General features: G+C 43.5%; 1 protein-coding gene across 6 annotated transcripts in view; it reads left to right on the top strand.

The window, feature by feature from the left end:
* The first annotated feature begins 1,253 nt into the window (after window positions 1-1,253).
* Window positions 1,254-18,279, top strand: part of CSNK1G3 (casein kinase 1 gamma 3) — a 122,421-nt gene continuing 105,395 nt past the window's right edge. For 2 of the 6 annotated variants that reach the window (XM_073676805.1, XM_073676797.1), the window contains exon 1: window positions 1,254-1,702. The gene's annotated coding sequence lies outside the window, so the exon portion shown is untranslated. The remainder of the gene's footprint in view (window positions 1,703-18,279) is intronic. The other 4 variants (XM_073676799.1, XM_073676791.1, XM_073676781.1 and 1 more) reach the window with 3 other exon arrangements.

The raw sequence follows: 18,279 nt of genomic DNA, 5'->3' as shown, positions 1-18,279 counted from the left end.
GTTGCTATGGTTATAATACACTTATGTATTGCTATGGTTATAATACACTTATGTGTTGCTATGGTTATGATACGTGTTGCTATGGTTATAATACACTTATGTGTTGCTATGGTTATGATACGTGTTGCTATGGTTATAATACACTTATGTGTTGCTATAGTTATCATACACTTATGTGTTGCTATGGTTATCATATGTGTTGCTATGGTTATAATACACTTATGTGTTGCTATGGTTATCATACGTGTTGCTATGGTTATCATACACTTATGTGTTGCAATGGTTATCATATGTGTTGCTATGGTTATAATACACTTATGTGTTGCTATGGTTATGATACGTGTTGCTATGGTTATAATACACTTATGTGTTGCTATAGTTATCATACACTTATGTGTTGCTATGGTTATAATACACTTATGTGTTGCTATGGTTATCATACGTGTTGCTATGGTTATAATACACTTATGTGTTGCTATGGCTATAAAGCTCTCCCCACCCAACTGTTAAATAAGCACCACACAAGAAAACAGCAGCAGGATGTGGTCCCCTCCCAGAGAAGGGCCCCCAATAACTCTTCCTCCACCCAGACTATGGTACAGTAACTTAGCCCGGGCGCATGCGCAGACGGCAGGCCGGTTTGGGCCCCTGTGGCTATAACTCGGGTGCATTACAGGACTCCGCTAAGGCCAGGCTGCCGGTAATTCACTATTAGACACACAGGCCGCGGCTCCATCGCATCTGCACGATGCGTTTTGCTGCCTGCGCCCAGTACATGTGCACACGTGCTGCCGTCGCTCTGTATGAGGCTTTCCTGCAGTTGTGTCTGCACAGCTCAGTCAGACAATGGCCGCAGGGACACATATGATAACCACGTCTGAGAAGCCGGCTCTGGCACTTGAGCTCGCCAGCTATGACGCGGCTGGCATCAGAGCCGGCAGTGCCATCCCTATGAGGTGACTGCCTCGCCCCATCCCATTGGTCGGCACCAGCTGCCGACCCGCTCCCGCCCTCCCTGGGGAATCCCTATGACTGACAGCATTAGCTGACCACTCTGGGACTGGGAGCTGAGTAAACCCCGCCCCACGCGGAGGCGGAGCCGAGCGAACCAGCCGGACCAGAAACACTATCTTGTGCCCCCAGTAGTAAGTGACGGTGACCACGCCCCGGTCTCGTCACTGTCTGGGGGATGAGGGCGTGGAAGCCTCGGGATGCCGCCACGTGATTGGTCAGGCTCTCGGGAGTAGGCGCGGTTGCTGTGCTCTCCGCTTTCCCCCCCGCTGCCGCCCCCTTGTGGTACCGCGAGTAAAGGGAGGGGTCGCCGTCACTTCGCTGCCTGTTCTTCCAGGCCGGAGTGCGGGGAATGGGCTGAGCGCGGCCCTGCTCCGGAGCCCTGTGTTGTCGCGGAAGAGGCGGGCCGCTTACAGGGGTGGTTTCCGCTGCGCGTTCCCCTCTGACACGGAACATTTCCCTCCAGTGTGTGAGGTCCCTCCTCCTCCTCCTCTGGCCATCTTTATTACATTCATTACCGCAAAGGAAGAGCGAGCCGGCCCTGCCTCTCACCGACAGCGCGACGAGCATCCGCGCGCTCCCCAGCAGCCGTTACCCGGGGGACGGACGGCGGCGGCGGTTGCGGACTCTCCGTCATCGGGATCCCGGGACATGGTCTGCTGGGATCGGGACGTGTGATCGCCAGACCCTGGTGGGTGACGGTGTCAGGTAGCGCTGCGTGCGGCCAGGGGGGGACCCCCGTGTGAGGCGGCGCCATGTGGGGGCTCCGGCCGTCCTCCCTGCAGACGGGCCTGCGGGGGGCTGGGCACAGGGATGCGGGTGCGGTGTCTGTGTGCGGAGGTCACTGCCGGGGCACTCAGCCCGGACGGCGGGGACATCACAGCGGGCATGACGTCACAGGCCGCATTGTTGTGGTGGGAGTGATGTCTCCACGTAGTGTGACCTCATCTGTCGGTGTGCAGCTCACATCCGGGACATGCTGACGGTGTGCTGTTACTCTCTGCTATCAGCCGAGGGTCCCCTAAGTGTTCTTGGCTGGGTTTATAGCTTACTGTACTTTATCATGGTGGAGCCATGGTCTGCTGAGGAGTGATACGGCATTGTGGGGCAGGATCCTGTTCATTCCTTCACATCCCTGCTGTCTGGATGCACTGGAGTCCAGTGGGCGGTCCTATCAGTGATTAACAGTCCTCCCTGTATGACTGTGCATGCAGACATAGCTGTCGGTCTCTAGTAGGACCGCCCACCGGACTCCTACATACAAGCACCAGGGATTACTATACCAGTCATTCGAAACGTTTTCCCACAAGCCGATATCATTCTGCTCAGCGTCTCCTTCTGTGTACCTCGCTGTCCACAGATCGGATTGTGTGTACAACGTGTCAGGGTTGTTGTGGAAGACTCCTCCACCTTACCCACTTTTCCTAGTGAGGCCTTTATTATGGAGCTGATGTCCAGAGTCTGACTATTACAGGGCATAACCTTCTGTAGTGTACAGACATTACCAGAAGACCAAGGATGGCGCTACTGAGCCAAACACAAGAGTGAATATCACGGCTGTGCTTCTATTTCTCCATGACTTGTGATCTGCTCTTGGGTTTAACAAATAAGTATCAAAATTAGCTTTACATTCTGAATTTGGCTCTAAAGGTATCGGCCACGTTACAGTAAGGTTTCTAAAATGCCGGTGATAGTCACAATGCCTGCACCCCCTCTCCCAACTCTTAAGAGGACCTGTTGCCACATCTAATAGACAGTCTTTTGCTCTTATTTTATTCCTGCCGCTCCGCTGATTATTCATTTTCCATACAGATCCAAAGATTTGGGTCTATTTATTTAGTGATACTCTGGTGTGTGTGTGTGTGTGTGTGTGTGTGTGTGTGTGTGTGTGTGTGTGTTTTTTTTTTTTTTTTTTGTTTTTTTTTCCTTCTTCTTTTCTTCTCCCAAGAGGGCGTTGCTCGAAGGGCAATAACACATAGTACCCTAAAGACACCCCTAGAGAATTGTAAGGCTGAGCCATGCACCCTTGGGTGAAGACCACGAAAATCAGCACTAAATAAAAAGACCCATATCTGACATTGTATGGTGGATTTAAAAGACATACAAGGGAGCAGCAGGAATAAAATAAGAGTAAAAACTGTGCACGTTAGACCTGGTGACAGGTCCTGCTTAAGAGGTGCCCTGTCCAGTACATTTTATTGCATATCCTGTGGATGTATCATAAATATCCGATGGATAAAAGACCCAACTCCATTCAATTCTATGAGAGCTGTGATAATTGTCATCCTTAATTGTCGGTACTTTAAGGGAACCTGCGTGCGGATCATGCTGCCCAAACTGTGCCCAACTGTGGGCAGCATGAATTTCATCCCTGCTGCAGGATTGGAGCCAGGAACAGAACGCTTCAGCATTTCAGAGAACATATACTTTGATGATCCGGCCAGAGACCAGACTAGCCCAGCCAATTTACAGCGCAGATGACTAATGGCTCTTTCTCTTAAATGTACACAGGGAGAGACCTGTCAATGGTTTTCCTAAATGTTTCTCCTAAATGAACAGAAGTAACTTGGGACCAGACAGGACAATTATTGTGAAGTTGAGTACAGTACTACTGTTTTGGTAGCATTTGAGTAATTCCAGAAGACCCCTTCAAAAAGGACCTATCACTAGGTCAAAAGTGGCCACTTATTGTTCCTTTTGCTCCTCCAGTCCATATATATATATTTTTTTTCTAATTAGCCTATATCATTCCAGAAAGGTAGGCACTTTAATCTATGGTTTTTACTAAGAAGGCATTACTTACAGGATAATAAATGCTATTTATCCACTGACTTAATGGTAATCTGCAGGTAAATAGAACTTAAATCACGCCTGGCAGTCTTAATGGAGCAGTGGCTACAGGTAGGAAATGAAGTTCTGTCCTCCCTGCAGCCACTGGCTTCCAGCCATCAGGATGGTGCAGTAGCTGTTATGGTCACCACTCACCATACAGTGAACGCATTGTGATCTCTCCCCAGCACTCTGACAACCCCCGCTGCGTACACTTGCTGCAGAGCAGGCTGTTAGACCACGGCTCCACTATCAGTATCTGGTCAGGAGATGGTGATAAATGCAGAATTGGTGACTTGTTTCTATTCTACCTTTTCTCTGATTGTTCCTCATCTGCTTTTGGCTCCCACTCCTGAGAAAATATACTGATAAAGGGGCCGTGGCTTTAATCAGGGTCTCGGGGAGTGATCACAGTATCCTGCCTGTAGTGAGCAGGGAAAGTCAGCTCACTTGTCCACTCGTATCATTGGAAGTGATTGGCTACATGTAAGGATAAAGGTTAATTTTCTCCCTGTGGCCACTGCTCCAGTAAGCCTGGTGAACAGGATATAAATGCTATTTACCTGCAAATTATCCCTATATCTGCAGGTAATTAGGATTTCTTGTGACAGGTGACAAGTTTCATTTAATTAAAATATATCAAATGACGGGAGCAGCAGGCCTAAAATGATAGCAACACTGTCCTCTTTAGACTAGGAGTCTATCATTTCTCTCCATGTGTAATTTAATCAGAAAAATACAAAAGTGAAAGACTTGCAAATGTTTTTTGGATTCATGCTGTCCAAACTGTGAGCAGCATGAATCCGAGCCTGGCTGCACGATTGCTGCCAGGAATGCTTTTCTCTGTAATGCCAGAGAGCAGTCCGGCTCCATCCCCCAGCCTGCATTTCCCAGCTCTTCTAGAGGTGATGGGTCTCTCCCATAGCGAGACTTGTCACTCTCGCCTCCTAGCAGCACTGCAAAGAGGCGGCCAGGGATGGGGCCGGACTATTCCCTTCTATGTTCCCCGGCCTGATCTTTTAAATGTTTTCTCTGAAAGACCTGAGTGTTTAGCAGAAAAACCAACCTGGCTATAATTGTTTAGCCTATAGTTTGGGCAGCATGAATCGGCAGATGGGTTCCCTGTTTGTATGTTCTCCAAGTGATTTCCTGGGTTTCCTCCCATACTCTGAAGACATATTGATAGGGAATTTAGATTGTGAGCCCCAATGGGGACAGTGATGATCTCTGTAAGGTGGTGCAGAATATGATGGCACTATATAAGAAAAGCATAATAAATTATTTGGCAGTGGAGATGTCACTGTTTTGTATCTGGTGTCCACGGAGGCCTTATGTTTTTTGTCCGCCCCCCTGCTGTCGATATCTAGTACATGCAGGAGAAGAATGAAGGGCCAACAGCAGTTGTATGCTCTACCACAATCCTCCTGATGTCCATCTAGGCTTTGTTTACATGGGAAGTGATTTATAAATATGTCGTCTTTAGTTTCCCAGGCCATGATGGGTAAGAAATGACTTGCGTTGGATTTCCAATAACTTTTGAGACCACCTATTCAGAGTGGAGAATTGGTTGTACATCCCTCAAATAGAATGGGCCAGAAAAAAACAGGTTTGTGTGTGCTTGTTGCACCATTGTAGCATGAGCACGCATTTGAGACCACCTTCTGCCAAGAACAGATTTCCTCTTCCGGACAGGTTAGATGAGAAGCTTAATCCGAATTACTCATATTTGCTTCATTCCCATAGTTATTGGGGGGTGTGTCTGCTACCTCTTTTTGGATTGATGAGGCTGTACCCTTGGAGCATCTCAGTCATGACTTACTTGTGAACTTAACTTTAATTAGAATGTAGCCTTAGGCAAAGTGCCCACGATGCAGAAATGCTGCATATTTTTTACGCTTCTCCCTGGCAGGAAAAACGCATGTGGTTTTTACATGTGTTTTTCCCGCCAGGTAGAAGCGTTTGTGAAGCATTCTTCACATGCATTTCTGCATGCGGGTTATCAAGCGCTTTTCCAAGCGATTTTAGCATCACTTGGAAAAGTGCTTGACAACTTGTTCACACTATATAAATCCATACAACCGGCATGGATTTATAGTAGTGTGACCAAGTTAGTTAAAAAGAACAAGAATGGTAAAAAATAAAGTTTATACTCGCCTTCCGGTGTCCTCCCGGTGTTTTCTCTGCCGCTTCCGGTCTGTTGGGCGGCTCGCGGTGGTGTGAAGGACCTGCGGTGACGTCATTGAGCCATGTGATGGGTCACATGACTCAGTGACATCATGGCAGCTCCTTCACAACAGCGCGAGCAGTGCAAGACACCAGACGGAGCAGACAAAACACCGGGAGGACAACGGAAGGGGAGTATAAACTTTATTTTTAAATTCTTTTTTTTTACAGTTTCTATTGTACCCAGGTCTGGATGAGACTCTCCTCTCCTCCAGACTTGGGTACCATCCGCACATAGAAACGCATAATATCCGTGTGTACAAATGTACTGACACGGATATTATGCGTTTCAATTCAAGTCAATGGCGGCGATTACGCTGCGTGTCCGCAAAATTAATGGACATGCTGCGTATTTTTGAGCGCAGCATAAATGCTGCGGAAAAATCCGCAACATGGGCATTGACATTGCGGCTTGTCATTGGGGACCATGGGGGGCGGATTACCAAGCGTATATGCTGCGGAAATTCCGCAGCATATACGCTTGTAAAACTCTACGTGGGCACATACCCTTAAGGAAAGCAAAACTACAGCTGGCAGACATGTAAGGATCTGTCGCTCCTGGTTGGACCATAATGATCGTTTTGGACAATGATGGCATCATTTCTACCCAATCTCTGCCAGGATCTTTGACCTAGTCTCAGCGTCTAATGATGCAGATCTGTCATTACAGAATGACCGACTGCTGCCCTCATCATGGGAGGTACACTTTTTGCCCCATATGTGGCATCAGTCAGCATGGATCAGTCTTGTTCATGGGATGGTGGTTGGCTGAACATGGCTTCTCCGGCCATCTAAAATCTCAAGTGTATGGCCAGCTTTGCCATCTAGTATTTGTAGGTGTTTGGTAAAGGCAATTGTTCATTTCTCCTGTTAATCATCCATGTTTAGTCCTCTTCCAGGAGAGGTTGGTAGCGGGGTGTCCTGTTATACACACCTGACTATAGAGAGATATTCATGTATAACACTTTCTGTTCAGCGGCTCAGATTTCTGGTAATATAGAACGGACGTTTCCCTTAAGTTCAGAGGATCTGTTTATTCCTGGCTATTGATTTTTCCCTTTCAGAATCTGAGTCGGGTGGTAATAGACGGCTGAGGTCTGCTACTTTATTGGGTGTTTGTTTATGCAGTGAAAGGAATATGGTTTGTAAATTCTATAAATTGTTAATCCTAATTATTCTGTCAGTAGAAGAAATGACTAAAAGTCATGGAAGTGGAGCAGCTGTCCTTATCAACCTGAGGTGGTGCAGAACTATAAAATTGTAGCTGGTCATTGGCAATGAAGGCTGCATGGTTTTCTTAAACTTTTATTGGTTGCCATAAGAAAAAAGCATGAAGTTCCTGTTACTATCCATTTCCAATAATCCTTTTGGACCAAATTTACATCTTTCCTAAACCTAAATAAAGTTCTTATAATGGTATATAATTCTGGAGACCAACTTGCGCTTCTACTTCTCATCTTTTTTTGGGAAAGGTGTGTTTTTTATTTATTTATTTTTATTTATTTTTTTAAGTTTTTATATTTTGCTTGAACTTTAATGTCTTTGGTCTGCACACAAGGTAAAAAGCCAAGTAACCACTGCCAAATAGATGTTCATTATTGCAATTTTTCTTTATTTTTATAACTTCAAGTACAGGGGTACTTTTTGTGCAAAGGAAAGACCCCATCCTTCCGCACCTGCTCACGGTCATAGTGATGGCATAGTCTGGTAGTTTGACAGCTCTTTATAAGATGGTATTACTACCCCTTTAAACGTGAGGACTAATTGAATGTCTGCTTAAAGTAACTCCTTTTTCATCACCATCCCATCATAAAAATGCTTTAGTTGTTGGTTTGGGACACAGATTGTATTATCAACACTTAATGTCTGGGGTCACACAGTGGCTTGTCAGGTGAGGTGTTGTGCTGTTATTGTGACTTGTTTCTCCATTTGACATCAGTGTAAAACCACCTGGTCTATATATTTCAATGGTATGTTGTGTATGCTGCTTTAATAAGAATGTATCCTGAAATGCTTTGACATACTGTGCCAGTGTCACCCATGTAGGATGGGGCCCTGCGTGCTTTTCATGCAGATTTTTTTTTTTTAATATTAACGGTGATTTGTCAGTGCAATAACTTTGTAGATCTATAGTTCATTTGACAGAAGGACGTATGGACTGTGAAAGGAAGCGATGGGAGAACTGACTGTCGACCTACTTCTGCTCATGTTTTCTACATGCAATAGATTTATATATAAGAATGGCACTAACAGGAAAAGCCTCTGCATGGTATGGAGATGCCTGAATGGTGCTGTATTGTGCTGCCATAATATGCCTGTGTACAGATATTATAGTGATAGTCCGATCTCAGAAGAAAAGTCTGCCGTCTCTCATGTGAGAGCGTGTGATTCACACACTGTCATGATTCTCTTGTATTTTGCATGTAGGTGGAATTTTCATCACTGCACACATGCGATTTGCATATTTGCGGTCACATTTCAAGTAGTCTTACCTGGATTTTCTCAATAGAAAAGAGTTAAGAGAAGTACTGGCACCTTTTTCACATGTATTCGATTTATATATTTACGGTCACATGCGATTACACAACTGGCCTCCTGCATTGGGAATATAGAGTAATAGTCAGTGTACAAATGGCACACCATCATGATCCTGCGGTAAGATAGTAACTTCATACTTCTGAGATTGGACAGCTCCTTTAAGGATGGGGCTACGTGGCAGCTTAGTTGTTGACACAGGTTGCACAGCATAAGGCCCCTTCACATGTCCGCTTAAAAAAACGTAAGCATCAGACTGTCAGTTTTTACTATCCATGTGGTTTTCTGTTGGCCGTCCGTGTTTACCATCCGTGTGGCACTTACTGGAATAGAGTGCAGGATAGAAATTACAGATGTTTAGGTGCCTATCATGTGATGCTCCACTTCTGGGATGGCTGCGGTTTGGTATTTTTAGGCTGGGAAGGACACAATAACCATGGACCTTCCCTGTCTATCAGCTCTCAGCTGTCTGCTTTACCTTTGCTGGTCACCAAAAAGGGGCAAGGGGACCCCACTTCATTTTTTTTTTTTTTTTTCACTTATTAACTTAATACATGTACAGTAAACTAAACACGCAAGACACTAAATATATATCTCACGGATATCTATCTATATCTTTGACACATAAAAATCTGTAATTTCTATTCTGGTATGTTGCTCACGGATGTCATCAGTGTGTGTGGTACGTTTTGTCACCTGTTCTGCCGGGTTAAAATGGACATGTCCACGTGTGAGACACACAGTTCGTGTGAAAACATGGACAGGTGCACAGCCCCATAGATCATAATGGGTGTGCGTGTCTCTCAGGGCTGTGCAGTCGAAGTCGCTGTCAATTTTTGTGGAGTCGGTATAAAATGGACCAACTCCTAAGGTATATAATAAACGGTTCAATGCACGATGTGCTGATTACTTTTTCATACGAATTTGGGAATGTTATGAAATGTCCTATAAATGTCTATTCTGTTCCTGATCTAAGGATCTGGGCTTTTAGATGAGATGAATCTGTGCTGCACTTTATGTACACGCTCAGTAGTAAGGCCGGGCTGTGGAGATGGAGTCAGGGGTCAGGGAAATTGACGAGTCGGAGGTTTCACTTACCGACTCCACAGCCCTGGTGTCTGACGTATGAGGATGGATGCCACAAGGTACTGGAAACACTGACGTGTGAAGGGGCCTAACATTGCTCTGTGCATGCATCACAGCATAGTGCAGGTGAATAATACGGGTACATTGCAACCCTGAAGGGGAATCTTGTCAGCAGACTTTTGCTACCTCATTTGAGAGCAGCCTGAAGTAGGCAGAGAGACCTTAAATTCAAGCATGTATCACTTAATTACTGGGTGCAGTAGTTGTGGCACAATCAGAGGTTTTAGATGTAACATGGAGTAGAGCTCAGAAAGTGAACCCCACCCACACCAGACTCTGATTACATTGTCTATTAACAGTGAGGTGCTTATCACAGGAGGGTGCTTGGTTGGAGGAGAGCTTAAGCAACAGCTAATGACAGCAATGATAATGTTCTAGTGATAAAACGTTCACTGTAAGTAAACAGCACACAACTTGATAAGTGACACATCATTGAATTCTTTGCTCTTAACTACTACCTAATAATGTCCTCAAATTGCTGACAATTCCATTTACTGTGACAAGCAAGTAGCAAAAAATTTTAACTGTTTTTATTTTTTAATATAGACTCGCTGGTTGCAGTACCTGGCAGATCGCAATGTGGCCCCAATCCTACTGTATCCTCACCCATCCCTTGAAGACTGTGAGCCCTCGTGGGCAGGGTACTCGCTCCTCCTGTACCAGTCGCCGTCACGTTTTGTTCAAGATTATTGTAATTGTTTTTGTATGTATACCCCTTTTTCTCATGTAAAGCGCCATGGAATAAATGTATAATAATAATCACCTGCATCACACAGCCATCTAGTAGCTGCATAAAATGATTTTTAGTCTTTCAACCAACGTGGCTAAAATCATTGTGTAGCTGCAGTGTTCTAGCAGCAGTTGTTAGATTTTATTTAAAAATTCCATCATAGCCTGTTACTAAAGAATAATGGGCAGGGTCTATGTAAACCTGTTTTAGTTGATGTTGCAAATGGTTGCCCTAATGCAGAGGGGATAGTCTCATCACATGGTTTTTACTCTTATCTTCCCAGCACTCACTGCGAAAGCCCAGGAGAGAAGTCTTAAGTATAGGGTCATATCTAAAGGGGTCGCCTTATTCTTGGGTAATGAGTTTTTCAACCCAAAAATTGTATGTAATATTTACCTCTGCCTTGTCTCTCACATTGTTTTTGCTTCCTTTGTAATTCTTTAAAAAATCATTTGGTGCTGTTGTCTCCAGGGACAAGTTTGTTGCCTGTCTCTCCTCTTCCTGCAGCTTCTCTGGCCCACTTGAGATCATGTAGATGACAGTAGTGCAGTTCTTTCGTACAGTTGTAGTATAGGACCCCTATAAATGCTCTTGGCAGTTATAAATGGTAAGTAATACATCACATACTAAAGTTTTACATTTTCCAGTTAGTGTTGGGGCTAACGCAAATGGTCATATTTGACTTATTGAGAAAGGTGGTCACTAATGTTCTTCTATGGTGATTGCATGGCTGAGTGCTTCTATCAGTCGATTTAGGAGAGTTGTCCAGATTTCTTGACTTCTAGCCTACTTGCTTGAGATTAATTTATGGCAAACCTCATGTTAGAATGCCAATAGGAAAACAATAGCCTACTGTACAAACTAGTAATAAAAGCTCTTGATGTGACTGTCCATAATGTGCTGAAGTGCCATAAGCTAGAATTGCTGCAGACATGAGCAATCCGAGAACGTCCAAACATATTTTTTGATAGAATCTGCAGAAATGTATTTTTTTGGAGCTCACAAACGTTTGGTTGTTGGCAGAGCCCACGAAAGACCTGTACACTGCATAGATCATATTGACCGATGAATGCGTGATTTGCTCGTTCATCAGATTGGTTGTAGCCTGTTTACACTGAAAAAAGCGCTCGTTTCATGATATTTGTGTAAATGGATCTTTTTAAAAAAAAAAAAACAAAAACAAACAAACTAAGATTTAATTACTTTCTCCTGTATCTATCCTGCCCCCCCAGGCTGATGTAGGCTGCCACTGAATTTGTCAGGACGTTTGCAGCTAAACAGCGTGGTTCGGCAGCAGACAAAAAGCGCTGGACCTGGGGAAGGTGTGTGTGTGTGGGTGGGTGGGGTTTTTTTTTTTTTTTTAAATTCATGCAATAACCTTTCTCTTCTTGACACTTTGTATGAATCTGGAATCTCAAGATTACACCTTGATGTGTACATGTAGGATGAGACTTGATGAGCTGGCTTCAGGCCTACTCAAATTCTGAGAAAGAAGTAGCCAAGGTTCTTAGAAATGTTGTCTATGGAGAACCAAGGCCACAAAAAAAAAAAAACTTGTTCCGTCACTCCAGAAGAGGCACCAAGATGTAGAATGTGGCTTCCTCGGAATATCTTTGTTGCTAATTTGGAAAACTAAATAATGCACATGTTTGTGGTCGTGCTTTATGCAGCCACTGACAGCCTGCCATGCGAGTGTCAGAATCCGGACGGGGTGCACATTGCATTTGCATTGATCGTATATTTGGTTGCTCTGCCCTTAAGTGCTGGAGCATTGATGACTCATCTAATTAGCTGTGCTGGCCTCTGCAGTGGGATCTCCTTGCAGATATGGATTGCATAACTCAGATTTCTAGTGTCGTACACGTTTTATGTCACATGGACTGGCCAAATCTCAAGAGCCTGGTAGACAAGCTCCTCAAAATGAGTAGCTAGCTAGCAACATTTTGGCCTTAAAAGTTGCAAATTGGCTCCTGGAGTGGTTTGTCTGTCTGAAAGCCTTAGGTAATTTATCATTGCTTTGTTCTGCTTCAGGGATCAGCTCATTGTGGAAAGTAAAGACGTTTTACTGATAGTTGTCTTCGCTGATCCGATTGTTCACTAAATATCACAACTAATGCCAAGATGAGCCTTTTTTTCTGAGTACAGCAGTGTCATATAATAGTCCCTTTCTCTGCCTTGTCCCACATTTTACCACACTGAGATGGCGATAGTAACCCTGACTGTGGTAAACATCAGACATTTAGCTGTGTGTAGTCCTCGTCCATAGCTGAGATCCTAAATGTGACTGGCTTCTATGAACGAGGCCTAAGCATAGCTGAGGTCTTAACTGTGGCTGTTTACCATGTGTAGGCCTCGTCCATAGTAAGCAGTCACAGTTAGGTCCTCGGTTATGTGTAGGTCTCCTCCGTAGTAACCAGTCACAGTTAGGTCCTCGGTTATGTGTAGGCCTCATCCGTAGTAACCAGTCACAGTTAGGTCCTCGGTTATGTGTAGGTCTCCACCGTAGTAACCAGTCTCAGTTTGGGCCTCGTCCATAGTAACCAGTCACACTTTATCTCCTATTTTTTTTTTTTTTTATACTAGGCTGAGAAATGTAAATTTAGACTTTGGCTGTTTTAGGCAACAAGTCTACTTTTACTATTTGATACAGTTATTCAAGGGTGTAAGGCTCATGTACATTATGTGAAGCGCAGTGTTAAACGACCTCCAACTGACAACATACTTGCTGGTCAGCAGACGTTTAACCTCTTAGTGACAAGACCAATTTTTTTTTTAAATCTGACCAGTGTCACTTTATGTAGTAATAACTGTGGAATGCTTCAACATATCGCATTGATTTTTAGACTTTTTTTTTTTTGACACATGATACTTTATAATAGTAAATTTAGGTTGATTATGTTTTGCGTTTATTTATAAAAATATCAGAAATTTGTCAAAAAAATGTTTTCAAAATTGCAATTTTCAAACTGACTGATTATCCCTTTAATCCCAATAGTCATACCACACAAACATTAATAAATAACATTTCCCTCATGTCTGCCTTACATCACCACCATTTGTAAAGTGTGTTTTGTTAGCATTTTAGAAGGCTTAAAAATGTAGCAGTTATTTTTCACTTTTTCAAGGAAATTTACAAAAATTATTTTTATAGGGACCTGTTCACTTTTGAAGTGACTTTGGGGGTCCTATATGTTGGAAACCACCCAAAAGTGATACCATTTTAAAAACTGCACACCTCAACGTATTTACAATAGCTTTCAGGTAGTTCATTAACCCTTCTAGTTCTGTTCAGGAAGTAATGGAAAGTGACATGACAAGAATGAAAAAGTTTATTTTTACCACCAAAATTTTGATAACTTCTGAACAGGCCGCTATAACCGGCAGACTCTAAGGCCGTTACCTGCCATGGCAAACATCAGGACCACACAATCAAGATCTCAGGGTGTTGATGAGGTTAGAGGGCGCCCCCACACTCTGTTAACTATTTAGATTCTGTAGTCCATATAGACAGCAGATTCTAAGGGGTTAAGCGTCCATGGTCAGTGCCAACACTGGTCGTGGCTGATGCAGCAAGTTGGCAGCCATAATGTACAGATGACCGTTCCAGGATAGTCGCCTGTCTGGGAACGCTAGTCTCTTATATTGCTGGTCAGTAAAAAGACGTCTGTTGGTCACTAAGTGGTTAATAGCCTGATTACAACCCCGCTTCAGATATGCATTGAGCATTAACTGTTCAGTGTGCATAGGCTGCTATTGTTCTCGGCATCATAGGTACTGTACACACAGGATGATGTGCTGCCGATCTTCTGGTTTGCAGAAAAATCATTCACACGACGAATGAGTGTTTGGCTCATTCATCGGGTGTTCGGCAGCCTGCTTAAACTTCACTATTATAATGAACGAGCGGTCACTCCAATTGTGTGTAATTGCATCTTTACTTTCATTTTAGCAACTTCTTGCCTTTCCCCAGGATAAATGGTAACTACCTGATTGCTGGGACCAGTAGCGAACAGCAAGTTGTTGTGTATTCTGCAGATGGGACCAGCCTATTAACATCCATCTTTGAAAAAGATAAATTGTAAAAAGCTGCAGATGTGAATGAATTGGCAAAATACTATTTGCCCCTTATCCCCAGAGATCTTGCCTTGAGAAGGTTTTTGCACTCAACGTCTTTTTTTTCAGGTGGTTTCCACTTGGTGCTCACCTGCGAAGTGCTAAAACAGACGCTGCAAGGAATGAACATGATGCACAGCAATGTCATAATGACTCGCTGTCCATCTTTTAAGGAAGCGCTTAAAAGATATGACGTGTTCAGTCTTTGGGTGGCTTTTGCTTGGAAAATGCTCAAATTGTAACGTTTAAATTGCAAAAAAAACAAACTCGTCTGAGCAGTCGCAAAAACAATAAAAATAAAACACTGCTGGCGTTTCCCACTTTAGTACACGAGTGTGTAAAAGGCGACATGTGCATATACCCATACTTTGGGCCTGGTTGTTTGAAAATGGCTGGCATGTATCTGCTGTTCTTGGTGGTAAAGTGCTGACATTGTGGCTCCCATTACTGAGGTCCCGCCAGTAATATATTAGTGACTGCTGCTTAAAAAGAGATCGTCAAATATTACCATGCATGGAACGAATATTACCACTTTCACATTACCAGGTTAGACCCCTTTTGTTTAGGAGCTCTTTGTTTAGATCGGGTAAGACGAGCGTTTATTGACGTGACATGGACAGCCTGGATCCTTGCCATACTGACAGTATTCAGCCAGGTCTCACAATGTCACAGTAGAAGGACAGGGGGAATGGTAATGCCTAGTTGTCTTTTTTAGTCTTAAGTTTATCGGTGGCATTGCTGAAGAAGATTGCCACATCCTAAGAAAAGATGCTACAGAATTGTTAGGAAATTCAAGTAATTACTAAATCGGACATTTTAAAGGGGTTGTCCACTACTAGGACAACCCCTTCTCATTCTGAATGTTTGTCCCCGTTAAAAAAATACTTGGGCCACGGCCCCACTATCAGTATTCGTTCAGTATTTTTTCTCAGGAGATGGTGATAAATGCAGAATTGGTGACTTGTTTCTATTATACCTTTTTCTCTGATTGTTCCTCACCTGGTTTTGGCTCCCACTCCTGAGAAAAAAATACTAACCAAATACTGATAGTGGGGCCGTGGCCTTATACTCGCCTCCCGTGCAGGCGCTGTTCCAGTGGTGTCTGCACTCGAGTTCCCGGCACTCGCGTGAGATGGTTGTGTCACGTGAACCCTGTGCCCAAGCAGTGCTAGTGTCACTGTCCCTGCCTTTTGTAAGTAATCAACAGGAAATAAGGGCTGCAACTAGCCGCTCACTTACTGTTGATTACTTATACGTCAGAAGGGGAGACGGTGACGCCAGTGCTGATCGGCCACAGGACTGATGTGACGTAACTGCCTCATACGAGTGCTGTCACCGCTGGAACGATGCCGTCACGGGAGTATAAGTGTTTAAGCATTCAGAATGAGAACGGATTGTCCCCTTTAAGGAAGGTTGAAAGACTAAAGCGGACATGTTTATTAATAAAGTGAGCTCAGACCCTATGCTATTTGCTCTGACAGACTGGTGTAGCTGCCCCTATGCATCTACAACTTGGGAACTCCCCTGTGGTCTCCATGATTTTTGTTTTTCCCCTTCTTAACAAGACATTGACTGTTGGGAACTATTGGGTTTTAGAAGAGCACAACTGGACCACGTTGTTTTGCCACTACAAACGGGCACGTCGACCCCCTTTAAGCTGGGATCACAAGGTGTGGTGTAAAACTGCAGTGTGTTTTTTTTTTTTGTTTTTTTGCTCCAAGGATGCTTATATATTATGACACATGGTGCGGTTTTCCAGAAATCATGTAAAGGATGATGGAGGGGGGGGGACGGACAAAAATATATATATTTTATATAATTTTTTTTTTTCTGTTCCAAGAATTGCATGAGAAAATGCTGTGGCCTTTATGCATCATTCCTAAAATCCGTTTTGCTCTAATTTTGGAACTCTTGACAAAAAAAAAAAAAAAAAAAAAAAGGGGGGGGTAAGAAGCAGGGGCGCTCTATATGTGTAATCGGTAGGGTAAAACTAAGAAATAGAGGCTCACCTGGTAAGGTGCTTGTAATTTGCACAACAACAGTGTACAGGGCATGGGGAATGGTAGCATAGCGGCTGCTCTACCTGCTGCACTGGACCCGTCAGGCACGGAACTAGAGGAGGGGTGGATCAACTAATTTCAGAGTTGTTCAAACTGCTTCATCAGGTGTAGGAGTTAGAACAACTCTGAAACGCTTTAATAAAATTCTCCTTTTTCTAATCTCCTGGTCACCCTGCTCCCTCTGGACCCAGCAGTGCCCACAAACACCATGTTTTCCATATTTTTCATTATTATTTTTTTTTTTTTTTTTTTAAGCGTCCAAGCGATTGTTCATATGATCAGTTTTGGTCACGAACACGTTCCCTTGTGTAAATGTGCATCTGCCTGTCTCCTGTAATAGAAACTGTGTGGAGAAAGGTGGGGAGGGGGTTGAGAGCGTATTGTTATAAAAAAACAACAATGTACCAATTTCTGATTGACTTTTAGGCTGCATACTCACAATGAGTTCTTAATGTTGCAAGTTTTCGAAAAAATACAAGTAACCTATTTTAATGGGTGCAGAAAATCGGCAACATCACAAACTCCCCAAAAACTCATTGTGGAAACCTAGCCTTATAGCGTCGATCTGTGCAGTTTGTCTGCTAGTGTAAAAGTGGTAAAATTGCTGTGAGATTAGGGTCTAGGATAATGATAAATATCTTTGTGTCTTAGTCCTATAGTATAACATACTTATGTTCAGCTATAAGAAAAATTAAATATTGGGATCGGCACATGCCACTAATGTTTATCAACTTTATTTCTCCAAAAATAGGATTAAAAATTGAACATGTTTAATATATTGATGACACATTCAGACAATGGACATCTTGCACTCTTTTTTTTTTTTTTTTTTTTTTTTTTTTTTTTTTCTTCCCCCCCCATCTGGCCCACGGTATACTTGTGTTCTGCTGTGCAATGTCACTGTTTTCTCAACCACAGGTAGCAGATGTCAGATGCTGGCTGCCGTATTGCAGCCGAGTACGTTTTACTCTGAAACGCTGCAATGTTTCAGATAGAACTTACTTTGAAGGGCCGGCAAGAGACTGAGTCTCTGATGACTTATCCGAATAGGTCTCCAGGAGCTTCTCCCTGACCTGCTTCCCATGGCGTCTGTGGCAGGGAGGTGCAGTAGTTATTTGAGATTTCTGTAATTAGGTTTAGAACCATTTACCTGTCTATAAGGCTGAGGTCAGATGTGTGTGTGAAAAATGAGTTTTATCCAGAAAACTCAAGAGGGTTTTTATCCATGTGGCATTAGTTTTTATATATCAACAGTTTAAAATGTACAGTACCTGATCAAATGCACATTCCTATTTCCTAGGTTAATAATGGCAATGGATCTGTTAAAATCAAATGCTATACAGATAATATGTATACTAAATTCTCATGTGAGAAGTTAGTGGAGACTAGTGCATGCTATCCATGTATATATTCACACACACACACACACACACACACACACACACACACACACACACACACACACACACACACACTACAATATTTTTTTTCTGTCCAAATGGTCCTTGTAAAAAAAAAAAAATGGTCATCTGAACAGCCCTATTGAATGACCCTGATCCGTGTACTGTCCGCCATTTACTCCGCCAGCGCACGTGTGTGTAATGCGCTCGTCTGAACTAGTGAATTATTCTG

This window comes from Phyllobates terribilis, unplaced genomic scaffold (genome assembly GCF_046119375.1).
Source record: "Phyllobates terribilis strain yellow unplaced genomic scaffold, ASM4611937v1 Scaffold_1__5_contigs__length_1240528914, whole genome shotgun sequence".
In the NCBI taxonomy this organism is placed as follows: domain Eukaryota; kingdom Metazoa; phylum Chordata; class Amphibia; order Anura; family Dendrobatidae; genus Phyllobates; species Phyllobates terribilis.
The sequence above is the reverse complement of the archived record's forward strand: the minus strand, read 5'-3'. Positions and strand labels throughout refer to the sequence as shown.